This window comes from Castor canadensis, chromosome 13 (assembly GCF_047511655.1).
Source record: "Castor canadensis chromosome 13, mCasCan1.hap1v2, whole genome shotgun sequence".
Lineage (NCBI taxonomy): Eukaryota > Metazoa > Chordata > Mammalia > Rodentia > Castoridae > Castor > Castor canadensis.
The window spans coordinates 41920965-41940337 of NC_133398.1; positions in this window are offsets into that span (position 1 = coordinate 41920965).

The following is a 19373-nucleotide window of genomic DNA, read 5'->3' on the forward strand; positions in this document are numbered from 1 at the left end:
GTATTTAATATTTTTGAGTTCCTAGTACTGTGGACTTATAAAACTTTATGTTTACATCTGTTTGAATTTTCTTACTAGATGGTTAATTTCCTTCATCTTTCTTTCGTCCTCTCTCTGTCTCCTGTCTCTTTCTCTCTTTCTCTCCTCCCTCCCCCTCTCTGTCTTTCCTTCTGAGTTGGTGTTACTGAAATTTGAATTCAGGGCATTGCACTTGCTAGGCAAGCTCTCTGACTTGAGACATGACTCCAGTCCTTTTTGCTTTTAGTTTATGTTCAGGAAGAATCTCATGCTTTTGCTGGGGACTGGCCTCAGATCACACTCATCCTACTTATACCTCCCATGTACCTAGGATTACGGGTTTATGTGACCATGACCAGCTTGTTTTTTTGACATGGGGGAGAGGTCTTGCTAACTATTTGCCTGGGCTGGCCTGGAACAATGATTCTCCTGATCTCTACCTCCCAGAGATTACAGATGTATACCACAATACCAGACCTTTATTTCTTGACATACTTAAAATTTCTCTTCTTCCCATCAAACTTTATATTCTTATGTTCTTAGTGGATTAATATCTACCTAAATATCTTCATGACTTCATGTCACCATAATGGTAAATGGCTGAATTTCTTTATTATCAGTCAAATCTAAAAGTTAAGATTTTTGGACCAGAGGCTATTTTCAAACTGTATAAACTCCTAAAATTCTGTAAATGCATAAACTACAGTGGGAGTCCCTAAAACCACATAAGAAATGCACTAGCTGATATCAAAGTACTAAAACAAAAGTTTGTTCCTTGTATCTACCTAAACTCACTGCCAGTACAGTGACTTACTCTAATTTGATCATTACTCATTTATACATGCAATTATCAAAATGTAATCCATAAACTTGTACAATTAAAATAGTAATTAACAAAATAAAAAGAATTTTTCTAGTGAGCTGATTCAAATACTCTTTTGAAAGCAAGCAGAATATCGAAAGTAAATAAATATAAAATACTATGCTGACAGCAGGTGATTTGCCATTCCTTAAGTTAAAAAAAAATGATTTCTTATTGGATGCAGCTGAGGACTGCTGCACAGCCTGCCTCAAAGTTTATAAACACTTTGACAACTACAGTTTTATTTTTTCTGTATACAGTAAATGAAAGAAAAATGATATCTAATGTACCTCTCATATTTTTTACTTACAACTGTGCTATAACCAAGAATTTATAAACCCAAATCTGAAAGTTAAATGGTAAATAAATTTGCAATTATAATATAAGCATTAATTCTATTTTTAGAACTTTGACTGCAGTTCAGTTAAAATATATAGGCTGAAAAATACTACATGAAGTATTTTAGGATCTAGTAATAAAATATTACAATAAAAGTCTCTGCTTTCAAGAATCTCAAGGAAGAAACTGATATTTAAATAAGTAAATGAAATTTATGATAACCTGGGAAGTAATAGAAAATGAAACTACTCAGAGTATCAGTAAGACAGAGCTGGTCCATCCCGATCTAGGATGTCATAACAAAAGAGGGAAAAACTGGATGGGATTTGAACGAATGAACAATGTCATAGTACACTATGGCTTACTGTTCAAATCATGAGTTTTTTAAAAAAGAACATTAAAATTATTATAATTACTTTAGTTTGTCAATAATTATTTATACACCAATAAATTGATTTTATTAATCAAAATAATCTTCAAGAATACTTCCCAACATCAAATTAATTTTACTGTTGATTTCCTGAATATGAAAACATAGCATAAGCAGAAATATTTTAGTATTCATGCATTGATTTTCAGTTTTCATAGTCATAGTTGTTTTGAAGTATTTTTCAAAAACTATCTATATATATTTTATTATTCTCATTTTAAATTTTAATTTATTTGGGTACCGCTAAAGTTTTGAGAAAATAATGTTCTCTTCCTTTATCTCAGGTATTCATTTGCTGATGAGTTCAGAAGAATTGGAGGGTATCCTCAATCCTAATTTTTGTACTGAAGAGAATAAATATTTTAGCCAAAATATTTAAGCAATTACTGATCTTCCCTTTATACATAAGCATATTTTTTGATGAAAAGTATTTGTAAGTCAAAACTCACCATGTAAACTGTCTCTATTTATAATTATTTTGAATGTTTAACACAATTACCTGCTACAAAATCATAGGTCGTCTTACTTTCACTTTAGTGCAGTATGTAATTAAAAATGTGGACTTCATTAAAAGATTATTCCCAAGTACAATTGCAGCTGTTTAAATTCAATATTTTATTTCTTGGAGTCTCATATTTTAATTGTTTCCGGTTCCCAGTTTTCTGTTATAGGGATAAATTCTAATGACTTGCTATTTGAAAGCTTTGCTTTTGACAATGGATATTCATCCAAAACTTCCAAGTATGAAGTTAGCTCATAGGCTGTTCATTCAATAATTTGAAATATTTTAAACTGATTTCATACTACATTAAAATATAGATACTGTTGCAGTAATGCTGTTAGATTTTGGGTGAAAATTAGTTTGAATTTGACATTTTTCCTGCTGTAAGTATGGCCTTTGGAACGTTTGAGTCATGCATATACTAAAATTTTTTATATCTGAAATTCCGACTTAGTCATGGATCTTACATTGTATCTGGTAATCCAAATCACAGGAAACTTTGAGTTCTTTAAAAGTTTGGATATTTTTAAAATCTGTTCAAACATGGGTAGAAATGAATGATAGTGCAAATGCTATGGTGAATAATTTCTTAAATTACATTTAATACAACTTCATTGTAGCAATTGTGTACTTATTTCAAAAGATAAATCAGTAACTGAGGCCCAGATACCAAATCTTACTTGAACCTGTTTTATTGCGGTTCATAAACTGAGATGGGCTTTACATTTTCAATTGGTTTGAGAGAAATAAAAGAATACTATTTTGTGACATATTTATAATTATATGAAATTCAAATTTCAACCAAAATCAGTATTTTATTGTTGAAACATCTCCATAGCCATTTGTTTATGTGTTGCCTATGTTTGCACACACTGTGCAGTAGCAGAGCTCAGGAGAAGGTAGAGACCAAATGGCCTACAGAATTTTCTACTGGAAAGATTGGCCAACTTGCACCAAAGTGTGTGTGTGTGTGTGTGTGTGTGTGTGTGTGTGTGTGTGTGTGTCTGGAATGAGTGTTAATATATGGACTTTGAACTAGTTGCTATTTTAGATGTTAAAATCGTTCCTTTGGTTTTAAGCAATCATGTGTTTTGATTAAGATTTTTATTTAAAAAACAAGTTTTGTCAAATCATGGGTGTAATTATAACATAAAAAACAGATGACTTTCATTTCAATTTAAACTTTTAATTGAATTTTAAATAGACATAAGATAATGCCAAACATAGTTTTGAAGAAAAACACCCAGAATCACCAACACTCAACTTAAATAATATTTCAAATGAAAACAGAAATTACTAATATTCTTTGTGAGTGAACTATGGTTATACAAAACTAGGAAGTACATTGTATGCATGTGTAGAAATGTCATGATGAAATCCCTTACTATGTACAATATGTACAATTTAATATATTCCAATAAATAAATAACTTGTGAAGTTATGCTACTAGTGTAAGCAAAACCTGACAATGGAAAAATACTTCTTTGTATGGGCATGTGAACTTGTGAAATAAAAGGAGCATAATCTTTTAAAAATCTTAGTGTTTTAAAAGTCTTATGCCAATGGCATACTACCACCAGCTATGTACGTTTGTATAGGTATAGGTACCTGGTCAAATGAAAGCTAATATGGATCTAGATAAGGTGAGATGCCACTCACAGACCATTGTAGTAGAAAGAACTCCTGACTCAGGAGTTGCAAACTCCCCACTTCCAATCAACAGTGGCTTTTCTTTGTAGAGGTCAGCAGTAAGTAAGAGGTTGGGCAAATGAGGGGCAGTTAGCAGCCTGCGTGAACAGCATCGTTTGAAAAGAACGTGTCTCATTTGGTTTAGTTGATGCTGGGGTTGAATTGAGAGGACACACTTCTTATTTTAGTGCTTGCTTAGGACTGGGAGCCACCTGAAGTTTGGGAACTATGTGCAGGAGAGAAACTCAATGAAGATTTGTCAAGACAAAGTAAATGGGAAGTTGTGGTCACTTAATCAATATTAAACTTGATTTATCACTTTTAAATAAATACTAGTCATTCATCAGCAGATTTTCATCATGCTAAGACACACCACACCAATGACTGATGGTAGATTTTGGTGTATTTTAGGGAAAAATTACATGTGATTCATCAGTTTTCTTTAGAAATTGTATTCATAAATTTGGAAAAGAAAACTTAAAACCCTTAATACACATATTTTCCAGGTAGTTAGGTAGGAATGCTAAAATAATCTGCTGACTTTTTAAACTTTTGTAAAAGAGTCCCAAAATAGTAGCTGTTAGTTAAAGGAAAAGACTGGATTCTTCGACTCTATATTGATAATTTTTCTAAAAAATTGGAAACCTAAGGAAAGCCACTGTTTAATTTGAAAATTGCTAAGATTTTTGTCTCATAAATTTGATGTACCTGTACAGAGTATTCCCAATCAAAATGTTAATAATATTTTCATAGATATTGACAAGCTGATTTTGAAATTAATATGCAAGTGCAAAGAATCTGGAATAACCAACATGATTCTGAGTATGATGAACAATGTTCCAGGATGCATAAAAATCAATTTCAAGTTATTATAATGTTATAGCAATCAAGAGAGGGTGTTATTGGTAAAGAGATGGAAATAAAAGAGTGCTCAAAAATTGATACATAAATATACCAACTGGTTTTAAATAAGATACAAGTTAGCCCCATGAAGAAAGGATTGTCTTTTCAACAGTTTTATTGGAAAAATTGAATGTCCATACACAAAAACTATCAGCCTCAACATATACTTCACATCTTACACAAATTTGTTAATATTTTCATTAGTTTGCTGGGATAACCATGGTAAACTACTGTGGAGTGGGTGGCTTAAACATCAGAAATTTCTTTTCTCACAGTTCTAAACCTAAGATTGAGGAATGAGAAGATTGGATATCTTCAGAGGTTTTCTCCTTATTCACTCTCTAGCCACCTCTTCATATTGCCCTTCACACACATGCACACTCCTGGAGGCATTTTCATTTGTCCAGATTTCCTCTACTGACATGATACATCTTTCTGCATGTTTGATTAGTTTACCTTTATGAATTTTAAGACAGAAATAATTATTATAGGATAGAAGCATGGTTCTAGCAGTACAGTGCCTGCCTAGCAAGTGCAAAGCCCTGATTAAAACCCTAGTACTGCCGAGAAAAAATAAATAATGACTATAAGGACTACTGATGCATATGTAAATAATAAAGCATATTCTTCGGTATCCTGTCAGTACATATGTCTCTTTTTTCTTTGTGCAGAGCTCTAAATCAAACCAGAACACAGGACCTCAAGTATGGTGGGCAAGGGCTTTTCCACTGAGCTACTGGTATACAGTTTATAGGAGCCATAAACTTCTGGCTTATGAAGATTTTAATTGTAGTTCTGCAAAGAGACAAGACAAAAAGGGAGTAAATGTGGAATTTTTCATGATGAAGTGTTTGGCTTAGTCTACCTCAGCCATGTACTTGCATTCATTTTCCCTCAACTTTCAATGATAGTCCCAAACAGAGACTCCAGGTATGCTATTAGCTCTGCTGCAATTGTAACACCAAGATAAATTTCTTTAAATTTTCCAAGGCACAAAGAATAGAGATGCTCCTTTTAGCTGTGATTTCTATTTCTGTAGTGTCTGAAATCAATATTTTGTGTCAATTTGGTTTCTTTCCTTGCTTCATGGTAATGCAACTTCATATAATTAAGATTATCTATGAAAGTAGGACACGTCTTCATAAATTACATTCATAAAAACTGCTCCAGAATCACCTAATGTTTGGATTTAGGGCCTTCAGACATATCTCACTACAGCCAGCTATAACAAACATAGCAGCAATGCCTGAATTTTAGGCTAATGATTTTATTAAAATTTCTCTGGCAGAGAAGAAATGAGTGCTTTTGAAAAAGAGAAACACAAGTTTTCATGAACTGATACAGAAAAGGGTCTTTCAGAAGTAAATGACCACCCCTTTAATTGAATGTTATGCTAATATATAAGTAACTCACAATAAACTATCAATGAATGTTACTTGGCATGAAAGTAACTCTTAGATAGTATTCATATCAGAATTAAGGTGGATAGTATTCATATCAGAATAAAGGGTAAGGAGGAACCAATGCATCCAAAGGAAATCAGATTTAAGGCTTGTGGGAAAGAAATCCCACTGACTGTTGACAGGGAGTAAGAAAGTAAAAAAAAAAAAAAACAAAGTCATTTAAGAGATTTACAGAAAAAAGCAAAAGTAATAGATAGTGAACAGCTGAGTACTAGAGAACTGTTACAAAATTTCTTTAAAAAATGGTGGTTGCTGGGGATGGAAACTTCACACAAACTAAACACATATTCTCCTTCTAGGCTACCTTCCCATCCCCTGAAACTTCTGCACAAATTCAAAGAAATTTTAGTGATACACGCATGTCTTCACAAAAAAATCCTAATGAAGAAAAAAATAACTTTTCTGATTATTTAAAATATGATTAGGAGGTAGCAAATAGTATGAGGATTTTCTTTCATTTTTAACAACGAAGAATTCCAGAGGAAGCAATGTGAAATCACCAAAATCAGTACTACAATGTATGTAGTTCTAACTGCTGATGTGGTTAAAACTACATTGTCCTTTAAAATAATACTGTATGTTTCAATGTCTTTCCTTCAAATTAAAACTCCTTAGAGTACATGAGCACACACAAAAAAGAAATATTTGTCAAACACTAAGACCTTTTCTGTACTTACCAAAACCAACACTGTCCAATTATTGAACTCAGTCTATAAAATGTCTAGTTAAAATTGTAGTCCCTATCACTTTATGCAATCACAGCTAGATAAACAGGAAATAGTATAAAGTTTATATTTGATTTTTTCCTAATACTTAAAAACATGGAGGGACAAATTTAAAACTTACAGGTATCAAAAACCCAAACTATGCCTCTGCCACATGCTGGTGGCTCACACCTGTAATCCTATCTATTCAGGAAGCAGAGATCGGAAAGCTTTGAAGACTGCTGATGAGACCTTACTTCAAAAAAACCCATCACAAAAAAATGGTTGATGGAATGACTCAAACCATAAGAGTGCCTGCCTAGCAAGTGTGAGGCTCTGAATTCATATACTAGTGCCAACAAAAAACCCCAAGAAACAAACAACAGCAAAAATACTAATCCAAGTAATAGGTAATAATTATTAAGAGATTGTTTTCTTACAAGCCTTGTGGTAATAATTTTATATGCAGTAGCATGTTTCTAGAACACAACATCAGTATTAAATCTAAGGAAACCAAGCAAGAATATTAAAGAATAATTGTTTTCATTCAGAGTTCCTTCATGCCAAGCTTAGACACAAATTTAAGTCATCTGTTCCAACAGTCCATTCTTAGCTAATATATCTATTACCTTTCTCTCTCTCTCTCTCTCTCTCTCTCTCTCTCTCTCTCTCTCTCTCTCTCATTTTTGGTGGAAGTGGGGTTTGAACTCAGGGTCTTGCTATAAGAACTCTGTCACTTGAGTAATGTCGCCAACTCTTTTTACTTTTAGGTTATTTTTTTTAAATAAGTCTTATGGTTTTGCCTGGGGCAGGCCTGGATTGTGACCCCCTTACTTACAGCTTTCCCTATAGCTGTTATCATAGTTATGCACTATCACACCTTCTTGTTTATTGAGATGGGTCTCACTAACTTTTTTCCCTGACTGGTATCCTGTCATGATCCTCTGGATTTCCACCTCCCGAGTAGCTAAGATTATAGATATGAGCTACTAAACTCAGCTTATATTAACTTTTTTTAATGTACAAAAATCTTATAATATCTTGTATTCTATAGAAATACAGAAAGGAAACATGCATCTGTTTTTCTTAACAACTTTAATTAATTTGTTCTCTATATACCATAAACTACTTTTTAAAGTGAAATAAATTTTAGTGTGTTGAGGAAGAAAAGCACTTTCTTCTCAATGATAATACCCTTAATTCCTATGAATTCTGTCAAAATCCAGGTAATTAATACTCAAAGGAAAGAAGCTGAATTAAAATTAAAATTAAAATTACTGGTATATAGTTTCAATGTCAGAGTCCTTAGAGGCAATTTTGTTCTGGAGGTTTGGGGACAAACAGAATCATTTTGAGAAATACTTTTTGATCCAATGAGGAATGAAAATACATGAACATTCAACTATCTAAACTTCTATCAAAACAATAAAGCAACATCTCCCATGTTTGTATTTTTACTTTTGTGAAGTTCCTGTCTTGAATTCATATTAATTTCATATGAATGACATTCTAGCTAGAGAAAACTTTATAATCCTAAAGGAGGCTGAATGCCTAATCCCTTTGTTCCAGAGTCTTTGCTATCAGAACCAAAGATTCTTCAGCCTCCCTTCTACTCAATTTCCTCACCTATTAATGTGGTTATAAATGACAATTGGTAATGCCTGGCGTCTTCAATGTGATTCCAAATTAAAACTAGTTGAAATATATTTTAAAATAAAATGTAACTATCATGCTGAAAAACATCAATAATAGTAATGCTGGTATAGTACAGCAGAAGAAGCTAAACAAGTGAAGACTTTGGAAAAAGGAATTAGCTCAATGTAAGTCTTGGAAGTGTAACTGTCTGATCCTCACAATTTAGTTCCCATCACACATAGTTTGTCTTGTTTAACTAGCAATGTGTGGAAAGGTAGGAGAAGTAAAATTTAAGGGTAATTTATTCAGAAATCTTCTGAATCTCAAATTGTCAGCCTAATTTTTGCTGTTACCACTGTGCACTTAGCAATTGTAGAGAACATACGCTACAAGTTCCAGTTTTATTGTGAATACTTATTGACTTTTTCTCAGTGACATCATGAATGGACATATCTAATAAAATATTTTATATGCACCCTTGAAATAGACCTGAAAATTCTTGATGTCTAGTTCATATTATGGCAAAATCAACTTATATAGAATTAAATAAATGAATTAATTTTACTTTGGGACTTATATAGTTTTAATTTTGTCCATGAAAATTGGATTTAAAAGTGTCTTCAAAGTTGTGGTCTTTAAATATTTTTTAAGAGATGATATATAAAACAATGCAAATTATGATTCCCACACATGGCTCACTTGGATTTTGCTCTACTCCCTATAGCAGACTCTGAAATACAGGCTTGTATGTCAAAAAATGCACTTTTTTTTACAAAAAGTAAACAACACATCTCTATAATATATATTTAGTATTAAGATTATAAAGAAATTTTAGTTAGAAAAACAGTATTAGACTTGTTCTTAGCAGTATTACTTTATATTCTTCTGGAAATTGTAGCTATAATCAATACAACAGAGAATAAGTGCTTATCATTCTTGAAAAAGTAGAGATCAAGGCCCTGTATATAATATGAGGAAAATAAATAAAAATAAAGGTCAATAGATTTGAAAGAACAAAAAAAATCTAAGAAAATAGATTTTGTTTAAAATGCTCTGTGCATGAAGATGTTCAGCACATTGCACTACTGCTGCAGATAATAAAAGGAAAAATATGGTACATAATCAAGCAGTGTTTAACTGAGGCTTGGCACGGACAGGGAACTGACTTCTATAACCACTGAAATATTTTTATGCCTACCAAGGCTACTCCTAAGTTTTCTGTGACTTATTTGCTCCATTGTTGACTGTTGCATGCCTTTTTGGTATGATTCTGAAGATCCCTTCTGCTGGCATGATTCCTCTGCTTGTCTTAGTCCTCTGTTCCTTTCTTTCATTGTCATTCATCCAGGCACTATGGAACACATGGAGGCTTTGACAAAGAATCATTTTCTTCCTTGAAAAAAATTGATTCTCTTTACAGGGAAGTCATTATCCAGGTAAATCATTCAATATATTTACCACAGAATGGGCATAAATAATTCATTTTAAACATTTCATGGTCAATGATTTGTGCATAAGAGCTCAGAAATTATTTTCAGAGAGAAAAACACTATTTAAATTATGGCGTCACTACTATAAATACTTCCCCAAAGAATCAATACTATTTAGGGTCTACTCAATAATGATAACTCAGCATTGAAATGAAATATAGAGTGGAATTTAAATAATAATAATAATCGTGTCAATTAAAGAGCTGTAGTGTTAAGTAACTGACTCAGGTTAACATAGCAAGAAATAAGATTTCTTTTGAAAAATAACTATTGAATTAGATGAATTCTGGATAGAACATCCTGGAAAACTGGTAGGAAGGAATGAAGAATAATAAGAAGAGAACACCTGTTTGGTATTCTACTGTGCATTGTCTCTACTGAGCCTTTGCTTTTGGTGCACTGTCAATGACATTGCTACTGTTGAACTCAGTGCTCCCACAGCCACTGTGAATAACTGATGAACTCTCCCTGAGGACTTGTTTAATGATTTCAAAATAGAAGGGGGTTGCAGGCTGTGTACCTCAAACATTATCTCTTCTGTACATACAACTCTACTCAGGTATCCAATAACCAGGAATATCTTTCATCACATGGTTAATCTAAAAATACATATTGTAATTATGCTTCATATATCTAATTATGCCTTGTACACATATGTTCTTCCCAAAGGAAATAACTTCAAATTTCATCAATTACAGCTGTATGTTCTAAGTCTCTGGGTAATATTCTTTCCATCCTAAGTTCTATAATAATCACATGATATTTTCAGATTACATTGTAAATGTAACCACCACAATCACATTCTAAACTAAAAGTTAAAGAAAAATGAAAATAGTAAATATAAATAAAGATTGCAGTTATTATTTATGTCACAAATGTTTAGTTATTATTTTATCTGACATTCATTCTGTCTTTCTTCTGATACTTACCATCACTACAGCTGTTTGGTATTCTTGGTCTGCAAAGAGACACAGCATATCATTCCCAAGGGATTTAAACTCTTCCTATTCCTGCCTATGAGCAAACCTTCATTCTTCCTTTAGTTTTTGTCCACAGACTTGTTACTGTGAAGGTATGGCCACTGAATCTCCCAGATTCTAGTTACTTTTCCTCATTTCTATGGTATAAAAACAACTCTGTTTCACTTGAATGTAAGGAGCAATCATACCAGAAAACCTCATAAATTTCATTTGTTTTCTATTTTGCTTTCTGATTGATGAACTTAAAGAGCCCAAAATGCGAGTTCAGATACCTAAGAAATGGTTTGACTCCTTTCCTTCCTAATGTCACCAAGATTTTCTTTTATGCAGTTTTTAAAGTAGTTTTAACTCTCACATTTTGGTCTTTCATATATTTTGAATTAATTTGTGTATGTGGGATAAGGTAACAGTCCACCTTTATTCTTTTCAATACAGTTAGGACTTTGCCCATTTTTTTATTATGTTGTTTGTTTGCTATAGATTTGTGAGAGTTTCTCAAATTCTGTTTTCATAGCAGTGTAGGAAGATACATTAGAGTGCAATAGGAAAAGAAATTGAAAGCAATAACCAATGTAGCATAAACAATTTCAATATTAAAATAAAACCAAGTCCATTGAGTAAAGTGAATGTCAAATAATGATAGGATTCAGGGAAAGTGCATCAGAAAAGAGAGAAACACACAAAACTAAATTTTTTAGAACTGCAGTACTATAGACATCTGAAAAGATTCTAACAAGATTGTTGAACATTTGTATAACATAACCTCTGCATGTTATAACACCTAGCAGATAGCTTGTGATGTATTTATTCCAGCCATCCTGATCCACTTAACCTTAGGGTCCCTCCTACCACGTTTTCTAATTGTCAAACAGCACCTTCTGGCCAGGAAATGCAGACTGTTTCTCAGTGAGATCAGAGGTGATTCCCACTGGTGCCTATACAGCTGCTCATCTTCAGAGTAGAGCTCAGCTAGTGCTGTGGCTGGGTAGTGAAGCTTCAACAGCTGCTTCATTTAACTCATAGGAAGGGCAGCATTCCAACTATGTAGAGAAGCTGAAAGCATGACCTGCCTGTTTTGCTGACTCACCCAGAATAGCCAGAGAAACTCTATAGCAGTCAAAGCACTCTAAGAGCTGCAAAAGATGAATAAACACCAATGAGAACATAAGGAATACAAAAATTTAGGAAATCATGATATTTGTGAATCCTAGTACCACCAAAAAAAAAAAAGAAAGAAAAAGAAAGACATCAAAGACAAAGAAAAATCCTGAACCCTATTACATACAAAGGAGCACTCAAAAACTGTGCTTCAGAAATGAGAGTTTATACAACAATAACAACTTTTCCAGAGCAATAAAAGGTAAAACAGTTCATTATCAACAGGCATACTTTTGCAACTTGAAGGAATTGCTAAAAGCAATTAATTAAACAAAAGACCATTAATTAAAAACATAGACAATAAAAGCACACGTAGTGAGTAATCTCCAGAATGCCATAGGACAGTGATGGTGATTTTAAAAGTAATTTTATCTTGAGTACAAGGGCATGAAGAACAAAATCATTAATATTATGATGAGCTATTAAGCTATATTATTACTATTAATAAAAATGGTTAAAATAAGGGATATATATATGTATATAGCAAAATAGCATGAACTCAGACATGAAAACATAACATCAAAAACAGAATGTGGGAGGTAAGTAAAAGTGTAGGGTTGCATGCAATTAATTACATTATTAGCACATTGAAATAGTCCACAGAATTGTAATACATTCCCTGTAGGTTGCATGACAACAAAACAAAACAGAAGCAAAAACTAAAAAATGAGTAAAAGCATACTAGAACAGAAAATAATCATCAAACCCTAAAGGAAGACATCCAAATCAAATGATCTATAAACATCTAGAAAAAACAAAATGACAGTAGGAAGTCCTCATTTATCAATAATGGCCTGAAATATAAATAGATTATATGTTCTAATAAAAGTCATAGAGGGAATTTATCAGAAAAAGTAGATGAAGTAAAAAACTATCATTATCTAATGACAAAGTGGCAATTCATCAAGAAAATACTATTGCAAATACTTGTGCAAGCAAGAGTGGGATACACAAAAGAAGTATTAAAGGATCTGAAGAGGGAAACAGATTATAGCACAGTGATAATAAAGGCCTTCAATGTACCACCTTCAATGTTAGATAGATTGCCCATAGGGAAAATTAATAAGGTAACATTTGAGTTGAATCATACTGGTTTTTTTAAAAATGAGTACTGGGGTTTGGACTCAGGGCCTCCTGCTTGCTTGGAAAGTGTTTTAACACTTGGATCACTCTACCAGCCTGAGCAATTGCCTTTAAATAGACACATACACACCATCACATCCAGTAATTCATCTCTTAACATGAACAGTCCTACATTTCATTAAAGTTAAGTATAGCTACCTTAATCAACAGTTAAATAACAGCTTGACAACTGACATTTTCTATCATTTCTCTGGCAAAAGCAGCCTCATCGCATGTACTTTTTAGCACTTTGATAATAGAACTCCAACTATCTTTATCCATAATTTTTTTTTTGGGTTTTCTGAAACAGGGTCTTACTATACACCTCATGCTAACTTGAACTTGTTTTATAGCCCTGGCTGGTTTGGATTCATGATCTCCTGCCTCAGCTTCTGGTATTTTACACCTATAATCTCAGCAACTCAGGAGACAGAGGTAGGAAGATTATCTCCCACATGTGTCAGGACCAAAGTACAAGACCTTATCTGAAACACAAATTGAGAAGTGAAAGAAATTGTGACAGGAGTAAAGGTGAGATTGTGAGTTCAAACTCCAGTACCAATAAAAGAAAACTGTAGAATAAAATAAAAATAGAATCATGTAGCTATTGTGAACCCCACAATTCCTCCTTTCAATGGAGTTCATTAGCATTGACAAAGAAGCTAACACAGATGGAAATACAGTGCTGCAAAGTACAGGTGCAAAAACATTGATGAGTTCCTAAATCTAAATCCTTTCTTCCCTGTTGTTAAAGCAAGTAACTATTTTTCCCTTAAAATATTTAATTCTAAATTTCTATTACCTTCCATGAACCTCTAAGTAATTATTAAAATTAAAATGTGATTAATAGAAACTTGAGTCTATCATTTATAAATAAATGACAAGAGTAAATAGTGTACACAAGAATATTATATTCGCAATCCCCATATCCCAAAAATTCAGGAAACAAAGAACCCTTACAAAGTGCCTGTACAATAACCTATAACAGAGAATTTAATTTCTTTTTGTCCCAGATCCATATAAATACTGCACATGATGACTTATATGGTACAAGAAGATCAAGAAAGAAAATGTGACAGGACATTCAGTAATATTCATTTTGGCTTATATCATTCAGCTTGTTATGTTATTTTGCAGCAATAATATACATGAAAGTACAGTAGTCTTATCCACCAAAAGATTACAGCTTTTGCTCACTTCTAATACAGATGCACAGGGCTAAAATTTGGGCATCTGTTCCTCCAAACCCTCAAGGATAAAATCTGTGAATCATATGAGTTCAGGTCAAACCAGAGCCAGGAAGAGAAAGTGATACATGTCATTTCTGTTCATGAACCATTTTCTAGAAATAACAACATGTCTCTTCATAACTGCAAAGGAGTTAGAAAACATTGGCCTGCATATGAATATTTAGGAACTCATTATTTGTAAATAAATGCAATCATGTCTTGCAAAGTTATAAAAGAAAAGATTTTTAGTATGGTTTAGGGCTCAAGTTATATTCCAGTTGCTAAGCAAATGTAAATGTCATTTTAAAAAATGAAACATTCTTTTATAAGTAATTTAAAGGTATTAGGCAATTATGTAATTAGCATAGTAAATTTAATTATATAATTAGTACAATATTTAATTATATAATTAGTACAATATTTAATTATATAATTAGCATAATATAATAATCATGTAATTAGCTTAATTCATCAGTAACAGCCACTGTCCATATCAAAAATGTCTTTTGCTCATTTCCTCTCCTCTAGAGTATAAGACATTTCCATGTTTTTCCACAGGCAGTGAAATCACTCCTCATGATTCTTATAAATGCCAAAGGAGAGAAGTTTATCATTTCTTTTTAAATATTAAAGGCAGAATTCAAGAAAAATTTATTATGACAAGATGTAAGTAGTAAAGCTAATCACTTGCAAAGGTTTTAGATGAGCATGTTAAGATACCATAACAGTTAATAAATGTACATAACAATTCATCGATATAAATACTATTTCTCCTTTAAAATTTTAAATACTTTAGTATTTAAAACATAAATATTAAGTATTTATGACATTATATTTAATCAGTGGCAAAACTGCACAGATTCATGGGTCCAAAACTCTGTTCTACAAATAGAAAAAATATAAAATTTTTAGGAGAAGAGGCAAAACTTTGACCCCTCCACACCTCCAGCTGGTGCAGAGCATCTCCACTTCACGTCAAAGGCAGAAATCAGGAGGCCCCCGGGCCGCCAGTCGCACGCACCCAGACGGCTTGGGAAGACACTGACAAGGTGAGCTATGTGGTATGCGGTACTTCCACAGACAACCCTGGGCCAAATCAGCATAGCCTCCTGGACAGAATGACCCCCACCTGGGGAAATAAGAGAAACTGAGTAATAATCAAGAGAACAATAAAGACACGTTGCAAAGAGAGTGGGATGCACTGAGTGCTGAAGTGGGGGGGAGGGGAATCCTTCCTGGAACTGTAAATAAACAAGCTGGGCCTGGCCGGAGAGGCTCCAGAGGGAGCGGGGGCGCGTGCCCAGCAACCAGGAGCTGGAAAGCTTGTAAAAGTGGTGGTGGGAGGAAAACTCCACGGGAGAGGGGGGAAGACCCACTTCCCACGTGAACTGTAAACAAACATGCAGGCCAGAGAAAGTGGGTGCAGTGTCACCTCCCCCAGTGTGCTTGGAAAGGGGAAAGCTTGTAGCAGAGGCTCGCACACAGGAGAACTCTGAGTAAACAAAGCCTGCGAGGACAGGTGAGTGTTAAGCTCACCCCAGATATCTGCATAAATAATGCTTCCAGCAACAGCAGGCTGACAGCAGCAGGCAGGCAAGCCACAGCTGCAGATACCATTCTCAGAACTGTCTCCAGACTCTTTTTTTTCTTTGTCTCCCTACCTTTGATAAGAAAACAACCAAACTACATCTACATGCTGAAAAACTTACTGAAACTGTATTGCATTTGAACTTGGGACACTTTGTGGGTTTTTTTGTTTTTGATTTTGTTTTTGTTTTTGTTTTTTGTGCAGTTTTGTTTTACTTTATGCATTCCCTTTGATGAGACAACTACAGAACAACATCTGAGGCACCATCTCCAGGTTGGAGGCTGGGACAGACACCAAAATTATTAAGACTGAAACTTCATTGCATTTGAACTAGGAGGTTTTTCTATTTTTCTATTTTTCATTTTGTTTCATTTTATTTAATTTTATATTTTTTTCTTTCATGTACTTATTTTTCATTTAATTCTTATCTTTATTCTTTTTATTTTTTATTTTCAATCCTCTCTCTGACTCTCTAATGCCTTTTCAGCTTACGGTCAATTAGTACACTTTCTCTCCCTGCTTATATTTTTGAAACTTCTTTTGTTTGTTTCTTTGTTTTGTTTTGTTTTTCCTTCTACTGGATTATTTGTTTTTCCCTTTTCCTTTAACTTCTTTGCTTTTCATCCCCTCTCACTCTTCCATTCTAAATATCACTAGTGCTATTATTATAAGACAGAAAATACATAATTGCACACGGTACAGGGACAATAACAACACCAAGGGCAATGATGGGAAGACAGAAAAAACAGGGAAACCAGTTTCCCCACAGCAAAAAATTAGTACAGGAACCAGAGGGAAATGAAGAAAACAGATATTCAGATCCAGACTCCAAAAAAATGCAGATTAACTATGCCAAAGAACCCAATGGAGCCCACAAGAATAATTTAAAGAAGACATACTACAGGTACTCAATGAGAATTTTATAGAGATGATACTGGATAGGGTCAACCAAAATGTACAGGAGACACTCAAGAAATTCCAAGACAACAAAAATAGAGAATTTGAAAAAGCACAAGAAGAAATAAAGGAAACTATAGAAGCACTGTATAAACACAAAAGTGAAACAGAGAACATGATTAATAAGCAGATAAATGAGCTCAGGACAAAAACAGACAACATTAAAGAGGAAATCACCCAGGATATGGAAAACCTCAGAAAAAAGAATGAAACAGAATTGCAAAAAAACCCAAAGGCCAATCTAGCAGAATAGAACAAACAGAACACAGAATCTCAGAACTTGAACATGAAATGGTAATTAAAGGAAAAACCAAAGAACTATTAATTACACAACTCAAGACCTGTGAAAAGAAAATGCAAGAACTCGCCGACTCCATCAAAACACCAAACTTGAGAATCATGGGCATTGAAGAAGAAGAGGTGCAAGCAAAGGGAATACATAATATATACAACAAAATAATAAAGAAAATTTCCCAAATCTAGAGAAATATATTCCCATACAGAGATGCAGAGGCCTCCAGAACACCAAACAGACCAGATCAAAATGGATATACCCCACAACATATCATCATTAAAACAACAAGTTCAGAAACTAAGGAAAGATTATTGAATGCTGTAAGAGAGAAAAAACAAATAACATACAAAGGTAAACCCATCAAAATCACAGCAGACTTCTCAACAGAAACATTAAAAGCAAGAAGAGCATGGGGTGAGATCTTCTGGGCACTGAATGAAAACAACTTCAACCCCAGGATACTCTACCCAGCAAAACTATCATTCAAAATAGATGGAGCAATAAAAGTCTTCCATGATAAGCAGAAACTAAAACAATATGTGACCACAAAGCCACCACTACAAAAGATTCTTCAAGGGATCCTGCACACAGAAAGTGAAACCCAACTTAACCATGAAAAGGCAGGCAGCACCAAACCACAGGAAAAGAAAAAGCAAGACAGTAGAGAGTAACCTCAACTTAGGTATACACAATCAAACCTTCAAACAACTAAGACAACTAAATGATAGGAATCACCACATACTTATCAGTACTAACATTTAATGGTAATGGATTTAATTCACCCATCAAAAGGCACCACTTGACGAAATGGATTAAAAAGGAAGATCCAACAATTTGTTGCTTACAGGAGACCCATCTCACTGACAGAAATAAGCATAGGCTTAGGATGAAAAGCTGGAAGAAGATTTACCAAGCCAATGGCCCCCCAAAACAGGCAGGAGTAGCAATACTTATCTCGGACAAAGTAGACTTCAAATCTACATTGATCAAATGAGATAAAGAAGGACATTCCATACTAATAAAAGGGGAAATAGACCAAAAGGAAATAATAAATATCAACCTGTATGCACCCAATGTCAATGCACCCAATTTCATCAAACATACCCTGAATGACCTAAAAGCATATATTAACTCCAACACAGTGGTTGTGGGAGACTTTAACAGCCCATTATCATTCATAGGTAGTTCATCAAAACAAAAAATCAATAAAGAAATCCAAGATCTAAAATATACAGTAGATCAAATGGACCTACTTGATGTCTACAGAACATTTCATCCAACTTCTACACAATATACATTCTTCTCAGTACCCCATGGAACCTTCTCCAAAATAGATCATATCCTAGGGCACAAAGCAAGCCTCAGCAAATATAAGAAAATAGAAATTATACCATGCATAATACCTGATCATAATGCAATAAAACTAGAACTCAACAACAAAAGTAAAGACAAAAAACATGCAAACAGCTGGAAACTAAATAACTCATTACTTAATGAACAATGGATCATTGATGAAATAAAAGGGGATATTAAAAAGTTTCTGGAAGTCAATGAAAATGAAAACACAACCTACTGGAACCTATGGGACACAGCAAAGACAGTCCTGAGAGGAAAGTTTATAGCCATGAGTGCATGTATTAAAAAGACTGAAAGATCCTAAATCAATGACCTAATAATATATCTCAAACCCCTAGAAAAACAAGAACTAGCAAATCCCAATACAAATAGAAGAAGAGAAATAATAAAAATAAGACCTAAAATCAACAAAAAAAATACAAAGAATTATTGAAAAAAAAGTAGGTTCTTTGAAAAAATAAACAAGATTGACAGACCCCTGGCAAACCTGACTAAAATGAGGAGAGAAAAAACCCAAATTAGTAGAATCAGGAATGCAAAAGGGGAGATAACAACAAACACCATGGAAGTCCAGGAAATCATCAGAGACTACTTTGAGAACCTATATTCAAATAAATTTGAAAATCTTAAAGAAATGGACAGATTTCTAGTTA